The sequence below is a fragment of the Manis javanica genome, chromosome 18 (genome assembly GCF_040802235.1).
Source record: "Manis javanica isolate MJ-LG chromosome 18, MJ_LKY, whole genome shotgun sequence".
In the NCBI taxonomy this organism is placed as follows: Eukaryota; Metazoa; Chordata; class Mammalia; order Pholidota; family Manidae; genus Manis; species Manis javanica.
The window spans coordinates 13,085,324-13,100,627 of NC_133173.1; positions in this window are offsets into that span (position 1 = coordinate 13,085,324).

Here is a 15,304-nt window from a genome sequence, read left to right on the forward strand (position 1 = left end):
TCCAAAATGAAACAGACTCAAAAATAAACAGAGCCTCAGTGAGTTATGGGACAGCTTCCATCAGCCTAGTATATATGTAACTGCAGTCCTTGAAGGATGAAGGATAGGTAGAAAAAATATTTTAAAAGAATAATGACTGAAAGTTTTCCAATTTTGATGTAAACTCTAACTCACTGAACCAAGAAACTCAATGAACCTCAACCTGTAATCAACTCCTCAAAACCACTGATAAACAGAAAAGCTTAAAAGCCATCAGAGGGAAGAGATGTTATATGCAGAGGAGTTTATGGACAGCAGTGCATTTCTCCTCAAAACATGCAAGCAAAAAGACAGTGCAGCAACATCTTTACAGTGGTGAAAGAAAAAACTGTCAACCTAGAGTTTTATATACAGTGAAAATGGATATAGAACCAAAAACTGAAAGTGAAGTAAGAACTTTCTCAGACTTACAATAGCTAAAAGAATTTATTACCAGCAGACCCCTACTATATAGAATATGCTAAAGGAATTCCTTCAAGCAGGTGGAAAATGATATCAGATGGAAACATGGGTCTACACAAGGAAAGAAGAGATCTATAAACTATGACTACACAGGTAAATAGCTCTTTTCTCTTGTTTAAAGATAATTTATTTAAGCAAAAGTGGTAACAATGTAGTATAATGTTTACAACAGATATAAAGTTAAAGTGTATGATAACAGCATAAAGGCTACAGGGAGAGAAATGGTAGTATATTAGTGTAAGGTTTTTTTTTACTATAAATGAATTGGCAAATAATCACTTGAAAAGAGTCTACAGTAAGTAAAAGTGTGTTTTATAAAACCAGTGAATCAGCAAAGGAGCTAAAAATAAAATCATACTGATTATATCTGCCCTTATCACTTTACTTTTTGCTTTAATTTTACTTTGAAACTTAGGGAAGATGTGTCAATCAAAATTTTAAGATATACTTTAAGTAACTATGGGTGCAAAAGTTACATAGGAAACTTACGGATAAATAATATGGATAAAAACATCTGACCAATGTAAAGGAGAGAAATTAAAATCTTCGATTTAAAGATGGAAAACATTATCTAAATATATAACTAATTTACTTGCATATATGAGAAAATGTATTTAACATTCAATAATTTTGTAGAAATTCTTTTGAATTATGAAAGTATTGCTACGTAGTCATTTAGTTGTCCAAGCACTGCTATCTTTTTTGGATTGAGTAATACATATCAGAACTGTGTACTTGCCAAACACTATAATCATGTCCTATTTTAATAACTGTGGATCTGAAAGGAAATGTACAAGCAATACCATTGTTGACAGATAATGTAAATTCTCTTGTAGCTCATCATAAAACTGCTCTTTTCTAAATTAAAATCTGTATTGAAGTCCCTGGAAGAGAGGCTTAAAAGTTCTTTGCAGTCACTGTAAAAAATATTTTGGTCTTTAGTACATATGCCTACACATGTTGTGTATAATACAAAACTAGAGATGAGACATAAAAAGAGAATTCATGGTAACTATTTTTTTTAAAAACTTTGATTTTGGAACAAGGTAGATTTAGTGATTAGTGGAGCAAATTAACAACACAATATATCAATAAACTACTTTAAATTACACTTCGAAGTCACCAGATTTCTTAAGTAGCAGAGACAGCCAATAAGAAAATACAGTAGGAATATTCACTATTGCAACAAACTCACAAAATACTTAGGAATAAATTAAATAAAAACGCGGAAGACATATTTGAAAAAAACAAAATGTTAATGAAGGACATCAAAGAAGACAGTGAACTAATGAGAGACACACCAAGTCCTAGGATGCAACGATTTGGTACTGTAAAGATGCCAATTCTCCACAAATGAATCAGTGAAATAGCCAACAAAAATCCCAGTGGGATATTTTTCAATTAATAGACCTTATTTTTAGAGCAGTTTTAAGTAGAGGTTTACAGAAAAACTGAGCAAAGATGAGAGATTTCCCATATATCCCTTCACCCCTATCCTCAATTTCCACTAATATCACCGTGCTGTATTGGTGTGGTACATTTATTACAACCGAGGAAACAATATTGATGCATCGTTATTGACAAGCGTCCACAGTTTAGACTAAGTTTCACTCTTTGTATTGTACAAACTTTTTGTTTTCGTGAATTCATAATTTCACAATGTATAATGCCCACCATTACAGCATCATACAGAATAGTTCCATTGCCCTAAAAATCCCTGCGCCCAACAGGAGGTTAAAAAACTGGAACTTGAGGACATGGTTCTAACCTGTTTTGAAAGGAAAAAAAAAATGCATGAAAACCAGTAAGGAATTTTTGGCAAACAAGAACAATAAGGGAGACTTTGTCTTATCAAATATTGAAACACAGTACAAATACATAGAAATAGAAACAATGGCATATAAATGCAAAAATAAATATTTAGATTAATGAGGCACAAGAGAAATCCCAAAACTAAGCATTTATTTATGGGAATAAAGGTATTTCAAGTTAGTGATTAAAGGTATCTAAGTAAAAAATAAACACACACACAAAATTAGATTCCTACCTCACATAATACCCCAAAATTGTACCTATGTTTAAATGCCATATAGTGTAGAATATTTAAACATATGACAATATATTGATAACCTTGTAAGTAAGAAAGACCATTACCTAACTCACAGGACTTGACTGAAAAATCAGGAGGGACTGAATAAAATTTGTATTGTAAATTCCTCTGTATCAGCTGAATCATTACCAACTGGATCATCATATTTCTAACTAAATATCATCTAGAAAAAGAAAAACAGTGAAGTTTCTTTCATAACCATTTTTCTGATCAAATAAAAAGAGTTGTTATTTCATGCATCTTTTTCAAGAGTAGCAGTGTCATAAAAGTCCTTAACTCATACATATACTTTACATTTTTTTAGTTCATATGAGAAATCAAGTTTTCATTTCCAACAAGAAGCTATAGGAAAATTTTAAATAAAATCTTATGGAAAACAGGGTTTTTTTTACCAATCAATCACTCACCACAAATAATTTCCATGATTCTTATTTTGTCTCCCATGTATTGTTAAGTTGAAATAAAGTTACTTTTTTTTTCATTGTTTCATTATAGAATGAAAAGCCCAGTCATTGATTAAACTGTGAATCATGGCATAGGATTATGTTGACCTTATAAGTGATTGTCCAAACCAGGACTTTTTGGATAATGAGAGAGAGCTTTATTGATACTTACACCAGGACAGGATGTCTTAGGAACAGAAAGAGGGATGGTTGTCTGCATGTAAAGCTTTGGTGATCTGCCACTTTCCTACTTCCTTACACTGGTGTTCCACCACTGCCTCCTTGGGCTTCACTATGTCTAGTTTCTAAACTATGTTATGCTGCTTTACACCTCCAAAGCGTTGCATAGTCAAAGCCCTCTGAATAGTTCAGTAATCACTACTGAGTAATTCGGATATTCCGGTTGAGGTTTTCCAGCTCTGCTCCAATGGCACCTCTCAGGAAGAACCAATGTGAATGCCTTTCCACTATTGGCCATTCTTGCCCTTCATCAAGGGTCAGTCACTGAGTATCTACACTGTGCTCTATTTTGCAAGGCTGTTCAAGATAAGCATGACATTGAAGCTCTAGGAGTGAGAACTGTGAACCTTGAAATGCTTCTAGTCCTACAATTTTTCCACTGCATGACACCTTCCTGGGCCACTCCTTTACAGGACTGCTAGCTCCTTGAAGGCAGATATTTTAGCAGACCTGTTTGTATCTGGTAACCTCCTGACTCTCCTTTGGAGAATTAGCCCTCTCTCACTGTACACAGTCTTAGCACATATATTAATTAACTATTGCTACATAATAAGCCCTGTCAAAACCTAGGGATTTAAAATATGCATTTATTTAGCTCATGGGTCTGCAGGTTAGCTGGGAAGTTCTACGGATGGGGGCTGGCCTGGCTGATCCTGGGGGCTTGCCTATCCATCTGTAGTGACCTAGAGAAATGACTGGAGGTATCTAAACCCTTTGTGGTGGTTTTAAGATGTGTCTGAAACTTCTTTCACATTCTCCCTTTCAAAAGGTGGACCTAATTCCTCTCCCCTTGAAAATGGGCCAAACTTAGCGATTCACTTCTAATAAATAGAATGTAGCTGAGTGAAGGCGTGAGACTTTTGAGGTCATAAAAGGCATTGCCACCTCCAACTTGCTCTCTTGGATTAGCTTGCTGTGGGGGAGCAGCAGGGGTGGGGTGCACTGTATTGAACACTTCGGGATCCTGTGGAGAGAGGCCCTCATGGGGAGTGACTGAGCCATGTCAGGCAGTCACCTTGAAGTGCATCTTCCAGTCTCCAATGATTATTGGCCCAACCAACATCTTGTCTGAAACCTCATGGGTGACCCCAAGCCAGAACCTCCCGTCTAAGCTGCAAGTAGACTCCTGACCTTCAGAAACTGTATGAGGCAATAAATGTCGATTGTTGTTTTGCAAGCTTTGGGAATAAGGTGATATGCAGTAATGGATAATGGGCACCGTGGCTAAAATCACCTCACCTGGAAAAACTCATCTCCACTCCAGGCAGCCTCTCACCTTCCATCATGCTGGCCCAGACTTGTTCTCATGGCTGGACAGGGTTTCAAGAAAAGGAGCAGAAGCTCACATGCCCCCTGAGGCCTAGCCTCAGACCTGGCAATGCCACCTACTTGTGACTAAAGCAAGTCACCCACTCAGCCCAGGTGCAAATGTGGGGACAGAAATACAAGGTGTTTCCCCTCCTTAGTCCCAAGAGCAGGCTCTTGACCGAAGCAAGGACAGTCAAATACTCTCCACGCCAGGAATCTTGATGGATGACTCAAGAGGAAAAATGAATGGTTTCACCCTGACAATGAGCAGTTTGGGGCAAAGCATTAGGTCCTGATATGATACCTAGATTTCTGGTGCTTTCCTACTTCCTGAACTGTCTGGTTCTTCAGCTTTTCCTTTTTTAAACTACCATGTGCTTTCTAATAAACACCTCTCTTTCCTACTCAAGTGAGCCAGAGTCAGCTTGTGTTGCTTACACCAAAGAACCCAGCCCAAGACCCAGGGGCCTGGGCAGGACTCAGCACACAACTGTATGATTTCCTTTGGAGGGGCTCCTAACAGGCACCGGTGTCCCTTGCAAAGGTAGGAACCAGAGGATGCCATAAACAAAGTACTGAGAGATCCCTCCGATGATGACTAGCATCTAAAAAAAAACTTAAAAAGAACTCATTAGACATCCTTAGGGACAAATGCCATACAAATGCTAGGCAATAGCAACTAACGCTATAAAACCACCCTGAAATGGTATTTCCTGCAAATGTTATCGGCCAGCAGCATTTGCATGTGGCGGTGCTGCTGTATGCCAGGGCTGTCACACGCCAGGAGAGGCCAGAGCTTTTGGCAATTGGACCAAATATTCATATTCAGGCTATGAAGGCAACTGTCTCATGCCTCTTGCTTTCCATTGACATATGGCGGCTTCACGCCACTCTTCTATTTGCCCATCTATTGCAGTATAGTTTTACAATCACTCCGGGCATGAAATACTTAATGATTTCCACTGTCTGCTGGTCCTGTTTCCTTTCTAATTCGCTGCGCCAATCGGGGACGACAGAAGGTATCGACTCCCTTCTCGGGCATTTAAACTGTGAGTAGTCATCTATATGCAGAAAGCGAGCCCACAAACTTTTGAGAACTTTGCTTATGTGGAGCCCAGAGCACAAACGCTGCAGAATCAGATGACTCCCAAAAGTATTTATCCATTTTTCAGCAGCTTCTAAAACAAACTCATCAGTGTTGTTTTAGGCTGAAGTTCCTGTTATGAATCAGGGACAGGCTTGGGCACATGGCAGTAGAGACAGAGTGTCAGAGTGGTCAGTAGCACAGACTTTCAATATGAAAACTGTTGAGTTCCAATCTCAACTCCATCTCTCAGTGCTCAGGTGATCTTGGACAAGTTACTTAACCCTTGTGGCCCTCCTTTTTCCTTTTAGGGAAATACTGTAATAAAAATAGAAACATAGGAGAATTCAATGTTACAACATATGTGATACATTTAGTTCTAGAGCTTGCAACATAGCAAGCACTCAATAAGTGCTAAGTGTTACTGTTTTCTTTATTAGTACTAACAATAACAGCAATAATTTAACAGCTTCCAAGGCTGTAACAGCAGGAACCCAGGACATCTGATTCACCAAGTTGTAGCAGCAGAGCTAATGTTGGTGCAGGCAGCACTGGCATCAGCCCCCAAGGGCAGCTGTCCTGGAAAGTGGGACAAGATGCTATGGCCCGGAGTCTAGTTTCATCACTACACACAGTCAGCATCTCACCTTTACCCTCTATCTGCGTTGGGACAGCATTATCAGAGCAGAGCCAGATCTCAGGAGAAGGGAAAAAAGACATTCTTAAATGTCAGAGCTGGGCTCCAGATTCAGCAAGAATGGGGCAAGAAACAAGGCGACAGGAAGGGCTGCAGACTGACGCTCACGGACCATCAGGTCTGGCCATACGGCTGGGGCAACAGAGACTCTCTAGACCCATCTAATCAGCAGAAAGGAGCAAGCTCACACCCTGCTGCCAGGATCAGCTCTCCAGCAGACTGAAGGGTGTGCTGTAATGTGAGTTCTTCCTTGATTATAGAGATAATACCACCTCCCTCTCTGAGGTAAAGAAAGGAATAAAATCAGCAATGAAAGGGAAAGCACAGAGCTCACAGTGAGAACACTTCTGTGGACACCAGAATGCCCCACGCAGAAGCAGGGCTGATCTCCTGAAACAGGAGCTGGCATCTGGTATGTCAAATCCCCAGCCCCACGGCCCGGCCGACATGGCCAACTGATCCCAGCCTCAAAGTCATTGTCAGCAGAATGTTCTAGGACCTCGTTACTCTCAGTGGTTCTCAGAGGGAATCAGAATCTGCATTTTAGCAAAATATCCATAGGATTCATATGCACATTTCAGTTGAAAGAGTTCTGTTAAGATATCCTTATTAACTGGTGGGATTTAGCAGGTGAGTTCAAAGCTGTTTGCCATCACTGTTTTAAACACAGACTGAAGTTGAGGAGTGCTGAGGCATGAAGCATGCCCCTCATTTCAGAAATGATAACAGAGTCTTTTCGTGGTCTGCCAGAGACTTTTGGCTTGTGAGACTGTTCCATGCAGCCAGAAGAGGGTCCTGGCCAAGTGGCGAGGGAGGGTTGGGAGGAAGCCAGTTAAGATATCTGGGAAGTGGAATAGAAATTTGGAGCATGAGCATAGTAAGACTTAACGGACTCTCCCTTTGGCCCTTAACTCTTGCATCCTGTCATTCTTTCTGTTGTTTGCTCATCTTGATTAATTGTTCCAGTTCATTTACAGTTTCGAAACAGTCAAACCCACTCAGCTGCAGGAAGGTGCACCAAGGAAGGGTGATTTTTCCCTCAGTCAAACTTTCTCTGGGTCGGTGGGAGTTGCTGCAGTTCCCTAGGAACCAGGAACTGGCGGCCAGAGCAGTTGCAGGGTGTGAGAACAAGAGAAAAGACAACGTTTGGGCAAGCACTCGAAACCCACAGGTTTTCTTTCTCCCAAACCGAGTGTGTGTCTTTGTGTGGGCATGAATTTCATACAGGTGGTTGTTTACTCAGGTCCTGAAAGTTTTGCTGTCTGTGGCTTCCTGTGGGAATCCTCTGAAAGGGAGGACTCACAGAAAAATCAGCTGAGGCAATCTGAAGATCTGACTGACTCAAGTGATTCATAAATCAGGCAGTATCCCATCTAGCAAACAGAAAGGAACTCCAAGGAGTCGTACAAAATGGGAGGTTTTTATAGGGAGGGTGGAGCAAGACGTCATTAGCAAAAGGAAAGGAAGGATTGTTTCAGTCAAAGTTACTTTCCTTTAGGGGGAAAAGCAGGGGTCTTAGCACATTACCTCACTGGGGCTGATCAGGAAATTCAAGACTGATGGGTTTAAAAGTCCACTCCCAGGAGAGGCTGAAACTGCAAATAAGTTAGATATTTAGTCTTCGTGGAGCTTAACTTAAGTGACTCCATTTTGGGACTGTTTCTTTTTAACATCCCCTCTTTCAGTGCTAACCATCCAGCAAGATGTGGGAACCATGTATTCTATCCTTGAAAAAAAATGAAGGGAATATTTTGTAAAGAAGCCACTTAGAAGTTGGGAACCTTTCCAGGTCAAGCTTTAAGACTGCCAATTAAATAATCTCCCCCAATATAGAGATGCACAGATGCTCAAAACTGGCACACAATTTCAGGGCTTTATGGAGCCCCTATGATCTCATAGACCTCAGGTGAAGAACTCACACCGGGCACCTTCCAAACATTTTCATTTCTTCTTTGAACCTGTAACCTTAAATGCTGACATGACCATTGTCTAAATAAAAAGGATTACCAGGTCGCTTTCCATTTGTTGGGATCAATGAGAACTCACCTTTCAGACAATGAATTTTCAGAGCCATAGTCATCACTGCAGATGTGCCATTTAAACTGGGATTATCTAGGAGCTGGCAAAAAACACCAGGGCCACAGGCCAGAGGCTGGGACTCCTGTGATTCAACTGGACTGAGGGGAACCCAGGCATCTGTCATTTTTCAAGTTGCTCTGAAAGTGCATTCTGGATTCAGAACCACTGCCCTGGGTGCTTTGGCCCTGAACTGGCTCTGGGCTAAGAGATCATCTCTGCTGGGCCATCCTCTCTGCTCCTGTCAGCGCCTCTCTGATGGGAAGGAGGTGCGCTCTATCTGGGAAAGGTGAAATGAAGAAGCTCTCTTCATAGGCTTTCCCCTCACGTACAATCCTGTTTATATCCTAAACACAAAACCTGAAAAACTACTAATAAAACCCAAGTTTAACAAACACCTGTCAATAAGCTATGAATTCTCACTTCTGCCCCCCATGTCAAGGACAAACGTCTGTCACATTCAGGATGGGGACATGCCTCTGACCTCTCTCACGGTGCCTTCACCTCGTGAGGTGGCAAAACTTCAGATGACTTATTGGTGTTTAGTAAACAAGGGTCAGGATCTCAAAGATACCTGCCTACAACTCTACCTCTGATCTGTATGAGCATATCATTTCCACATGCACTTAAAGAGGTGGATTTTTCCAGTCAACCTTTCAAGTAAATTAGTTCTTTGAAAAATCACTGAGCAATACATTTAAAGCTCATAGGTATTGGCAATAAATGTGATTAATCATTTAATTGTCAGTCTGAAAGTTTAACTTGCAAAGGTTCATAACTTCTAAGTGGCCTCTTTACAAAACACGGTTCCTTTTTGTCAAGGATAGAATATATGGTTGCCACATGTTGGTGCATGGTTAGCACCTGGCTTCTCTAGACTGTTCAAATCAGACGCTGCTTGGTTGTGGAATCTAAAACACCAGTGTCTCAGCAATGAAGTTTGCTTAATAAAATGTCAGTTCTCATATCACAACCCACTGTTGTGTCTGACTTTAAAGAACTTCTGACTCAGACTCAAAACTTATGATAATCAATTAATCCCCTTAATTAACAATTATTGAAATGCCTCTCTACTATGTCAGCCTAAATTCAATGAATAAATGAAAAGGATTATTTCTACCCTGCTAGAAAGAATGGAAGAATTTTGGACCCAACGCAACTGAGTATCTTTCTTGTTTCCCCAACTAATCCGTGATGATGTAGCTTAAGGCCCAAAACCAAGGTACAAATCAGTCTCATTACACCTTTAAAAAGCAGTGCCCTGTGATGTCCAGCTTCATGAGAGAAGGTAGACATCACACTTTGAGTGACTGGCATAGATGACTACCTGGGATCCTTCTATCTTTATGGAAAATGGCCTAGCTGAGCACATCTTTAAAACACACACAACCAGTCATTCAAATTCCTGAAGTTCTTTATAGGACGCAAGTGATATTTGAAGCTACCTTTAAATAATGTAATTACAAATGTGATTTTCATGTAAGCTAAGAAAATATGTTTCTTCATTATGTCTCAACAAGAATATTATTTTTCTTGCCCATAGAAGGCTGACAGAAATGACATTATGACCAGCTACAGTCACAAAATATCATAGTTCATAGAGTCCTAATACATACACATTCTCACTCAATCCTCAAATTATGACCAGCCTTATTTTGAGGAAACTGAGGCTGAAGAAATAGCAATAGGTTATCCACGGTCATGACATGAAGAAGTGGCAGAGCCAGGGCTCACAACCAGGTCTGATTCAAACTCCGCCTCCACCATCAGCATCTCACCAGTAACAAGGGTCACCACTTACTGGGCACTTATTGGATACCAGGCACCATCATGCAATATTTCATTTAACATGACAGATACACAGCAGAGAAAGCATTAACTTCTGAAGTCCAGAGGGCTTAGTCTCTTCCTCAGTTTTACACAGAAAGTGCTAGAAGTCAGGTTTGAACTAGGAACAAAAGCCTCTTTTCATTGCCCGTGTAACTGTCACAGAAAGCAAAGGCCTGCTCTCCACATGCCTATGAATGTCACACAGTAAGTTCCACTCAGCAGCAGGCAGCCCTGGCGCTGACGCTAAAGGCCAACAGGGCTGCAACTTGACATGGGATGTGGAAAGCTGGAGGGCGTCTCTGACGAACCCAAGCTGTTCAAAGACCTAGAGCAGTGCATATTTGGAAGATGTGAAGGGATTATCATTTTCATCCCCTTCTTCCTTATTTATGCCATTAGCCTGTGATCTTCCTGATCGTTGGGGAAAAAAACCGATAAAGCTTCCAGAGTGCTGAGATACAAGGGCCAGATACAACAGTTTTCCTATGTACTAGTGATAACCAATCCGAAAAAATTCCCTTTTACATCAAAACAGTGGGGAGAATAAATAAAATCTCACCAGAAATGTTGACAATTGTATGAAGGAAAAGCTAAACATTTTTATTGGGAAAACTTAATATCTAAAACCTATCATTCACAATTCAAATGAAAAATTCAATCTTTTCCCAATGTTATCCCAGTGAAATGTCCAGGTTTTTCAATGAAAACCTGACAAGTTAGTCCTAAAATTACTTCAGGAAGAAAAAAATGTATAAAAATAGCCCAAATAAAGTATTTAAAGAATAGAAATGAGTTGGTAGTTGCTCTACTAGTTATTAAAACATGCCACAGAAAAACCTGAAATAAACAAAAATGTTGTTTTGGTGCAGGAATAGACAATAGAACAGTACAAGGGAGAATAATTTTTTTAAAAAAGCAGACTGATGGATTATGTTAATTTATTATGTGATAAAAATGAGTCTTCCATTCAGTGGAGAAAGTGAATAAATAAATTACAATGAATTGTATCAGAGGAATTAACTATATCTTGGGGAGAAATAGCTAAAACTTTTCTTCAAAAAATACTAAGATTTAAAGACCTTAAGGTAAAAAAAATTATAAAAGCATTAGAAGAAAACTTAGGTAAAGGCTTTGGAATCATGGGAAACCTTATGATCAAAAAATTGATATAGTGTAAATGTTTGATAAATCTGTAGTAAATGTATTTATATTTAATTCAATTTAAATACATCTGAGAGACAAAAAACAAAAACAAAAATGCCCAAGAGGAAAGGAAATACTTGCAATATACAACACCAAGTTTCAATACTTAGAATACATAAAAACTATAACTCAATGAGAAAAGTAAAAATAACCTAGTAGGAAAACAAAGGAGCAAAAGAGATGAATTGCCATTTTATAGAACATGCCATGTGAAATATGCTCCATCTATTCAAATTCACGAAAGGTACATTTAAACCCTGATGAAATACCATTTTCACCCAACCTATTGGCAAAAATTTCAGACTGGTTTATCCAATGTTGGCAAAATAAAAGTGATCCTATACATTGTTAATGATGATATCATCTTTTGGGAGGGCAATCTGGCAGTATCTATTTAAATTAAAAATGATACATCCTTTAACCTACTAATTTACACTTGAGGGTTTCTTTCCTAGGAAAAATAATTACACATGTATACAGACAGACTTAAACAAGGGTGTTCAGCAGTATTATTATTAATACTCCCAAAGCCAAAGGAACCTAAATGCTTATTAGTGGACTATGACTATATAAACAATGGTGCAGTCGCACAATAAAATCCTATGTTATTCATGAACACTCTGAAGCAGACCTTTATGTACTCATAAAAAGAGCTCTGACATACTTGGAAGTGAATTCAAACAAGGTGCTGAACCCAAAACTGGGGTACTGGAGTAGGATTTTGTGTTTGCATATGTCTATGTAAGACAAACGTATGAAACTATACACATGCATGGAAATGCTTGCAAATGTATGAAGTAAGATGGGAACAGGAGATATGGCTTCAGACCAGGGAAGAAGGGTCTGAATGAGACCAAAATCGGAGCATGGGATTCATCCCCACTCACTTGAGTCCATTGGAAAACATAATCTTGATTCCATGTACCTCAGTTCATAAAGTGATTTTTAAGTCTGCATAATTTTAAAACCTTTTAAAGTTTTTATACTTCACATTGCTTTCATGATAATTTTACTATTTAATGCAATTAGAATTCTTCCTAGGCCATCAAATATTTGCAAGGAAATAGTCTGTTATCCTGTGGCCATTTCATCAGAGCAGGCCCTTCTCGGAAAAAGGGATTATAAAGGACAATCACGTAGAACAAATGATGTTTGGTCAGAGATGAGTTTTTCCCATTGATTCTGCAGTTCAATATAGATCTAACCGTACTGATTAAGACCCTTAATTGTTACTTACCTTACAAGTCTTTCTGTCATGTTTACCTGTGCAGTTTTAATCATGGGACTGTAATCTACTATTAGATCATCTACATGAAACACTTTCTGGATCTGCCCATTCTGTTGCCATCACAATTCAGCTCATGATGTGTGAACCATGCAAGAAGGCAGCAGGACCTTCCTGCTGTTCAGAATAAGATATCTTTAGGAAAATAGTCCTTGGGCCCTTATATTAACTCCTGTTTTCCCACCAAAATGGGGAATCAAATAAAACTTATCTGCAATATTTCTTATTTTGGTTGTATTTGTTTTCTTTGTTTTCCTGTCCTCAGTTGCCTCTTCCCCCATGGGATTTTTCCTGTCAAACATTTCGGGAAGACAGCAGAAGTCACTGTAGGCTGTGGATGGACAGAGTGCTCTAGCTCAGCGCTGACCATCTCCAGGCGAGTGTTACTAACACACGGGAGTCAGTCCACAGCACACATACCGTGATGGTAGGGACCCAGACTGGTAGTGGTTAACATCCTACTTATTAAAATAATTTCATCTTCTTTCCTTCCTCCTTTCTTTTCCATCCTTCCACCCTTTCTTCCTCCTTCATTTCCATTTAACCTTGGTATTGAAGGCAGTGTAATGAAGACAGAAGGCCTTGGGTTCGACCTTGGCCCTGACACTTCCTGTTTACGGAATATGGAATAAAGCACAATATCCTTCTGAATCATGAGCTCCCAGTCTATAAACTCAAACATCTACCTCAGGATGCCCCTTTACAGAGTTATTGTGAGGTGGAACAGGATTGCATATGTTGAGCAACTATTCTGGCATTCAGTGGGTGTTCAGTAAAAGTGAGGTCTTTCTCCTTCTTCCTAGAAATCTTTGCCATGGAAACTTTACTTGCAACTGTGAAACAGGAAATTCAGGTGATAAATGAATTTCAAACATCAGCAAGCATACAGGTGCAGCCCCCAAATTAAGATCTAGGTATGAGCGAGCATAAATTAAATTTACAAGATAAAAATGTCTCAGCATGTCACTGTTTGCAGATGACATGATATTGTACATAAGAAACCCTAAAGACTCCACTCCAAAACTACTAGAACTAATATCTGAATTCAGCAAAGTTGCAGGATACAAAATTAATACACAGAAATCTGTTGTTTTCCTATACACTAATGATGAACTAGCAGAAAGAGAAATCAGGAAACAATTCCATTCACAATTGCATCAAAAAGAATAAAATATCTAGGACTAAACCTAACCAAGGAAGTGAAAGACCTAGACCCTGAAAACTACAAGACACTCTTAAGAGAAATTAAAGAGGACACTAATAAATGCAAATTCATCCCATGCTCTTGGGTATGAAGATTAATATTGTCAAAATGGCCATCCTGCCTAAAGCAATCTAAGGATTCAATACAATCCCTATCAACATACCAATAGCATTTTTCAATGAACTGGAACAAATAGTTCTAAAATTCACATGGAACCACAAAAGACCCCAAATAGCCAAAGCAATCCTGAGAAGGAAGAATAAAGCTGGGGGGATCTCACTTCCCAACCTCAAGATCTACTACAAAGTCACAGTAATCAAGACAATTTGGTACTGGCACAAGAACAGACCCATAGATCAGTGGAACAAAATAGAGTGTCCAGATATTAACCCAAACAGAGATGGTCAATTAATATATGATAAAGGGGCCATGGACATACAATGGGGAAATGACAGCCTCTTCAACAGATGGTGTTGGCAAAACTGGACAGCTACATGCAAGAGAATGAAACTGGATCACTGTCTAACCCCATACACAAAAGTAATCTCGAAATACATCAAAGACCTGAATGTAAGTCATGAAAACATAAAACTCTTAGAAGAAAACATAGGCAAAACTCTCTTGAATATAAACATGAGCAACTTCTTCATGAACATATCTCCATGGGCAAGGGAAACAAAAGCAGAAATGAACAAGTGGGACTATATTAAACTAAAAAGCTTCTGTACAGCAAAGGACAACATCAGTAGAACAAAAAGATATCCTACAATATAGGAGAATATATTCATAAATAACATATCTGATAAGGGGTTGACATCCAAAATATACAAAGAGCTCACACATCTCAACAAACAAAAAGCAAATAATCCAATTAAAAAATGGACAGAGGATCTGAACAGACACTTCTCCAAAGAAGAAATTCAGATGGCCAATAGGCACATGAAAAGATGCTCCACATTGCTAATCATCAGAGAAATGCAAATTAAAACCACAATGAGATATCACCTCACACCAGTCAGGATGGCCACCATCCACAAGACAAACAACAACAAATGTTGGCGAGGTTGTGGAGAAAGGAGAACCCTCCTATACTGCTGGTGAGAATGTAAATTAGTTCAACCATTGTGGAAACCAGTATGGAGGTTCCTCAAAAAACTAAAAATAGAAATACCATTTGACCCAGGAATTCCTCCCCTAGGAATTTACCCTAAGAATGTAGGATCCCAATTTCAAAAAGACATATGCACCCCTATTATCACAGCACTATTTTCAATAGCCAAGAAATGGAAGCAACCTAAGTGTCCATTAGTAGATGAATGGATA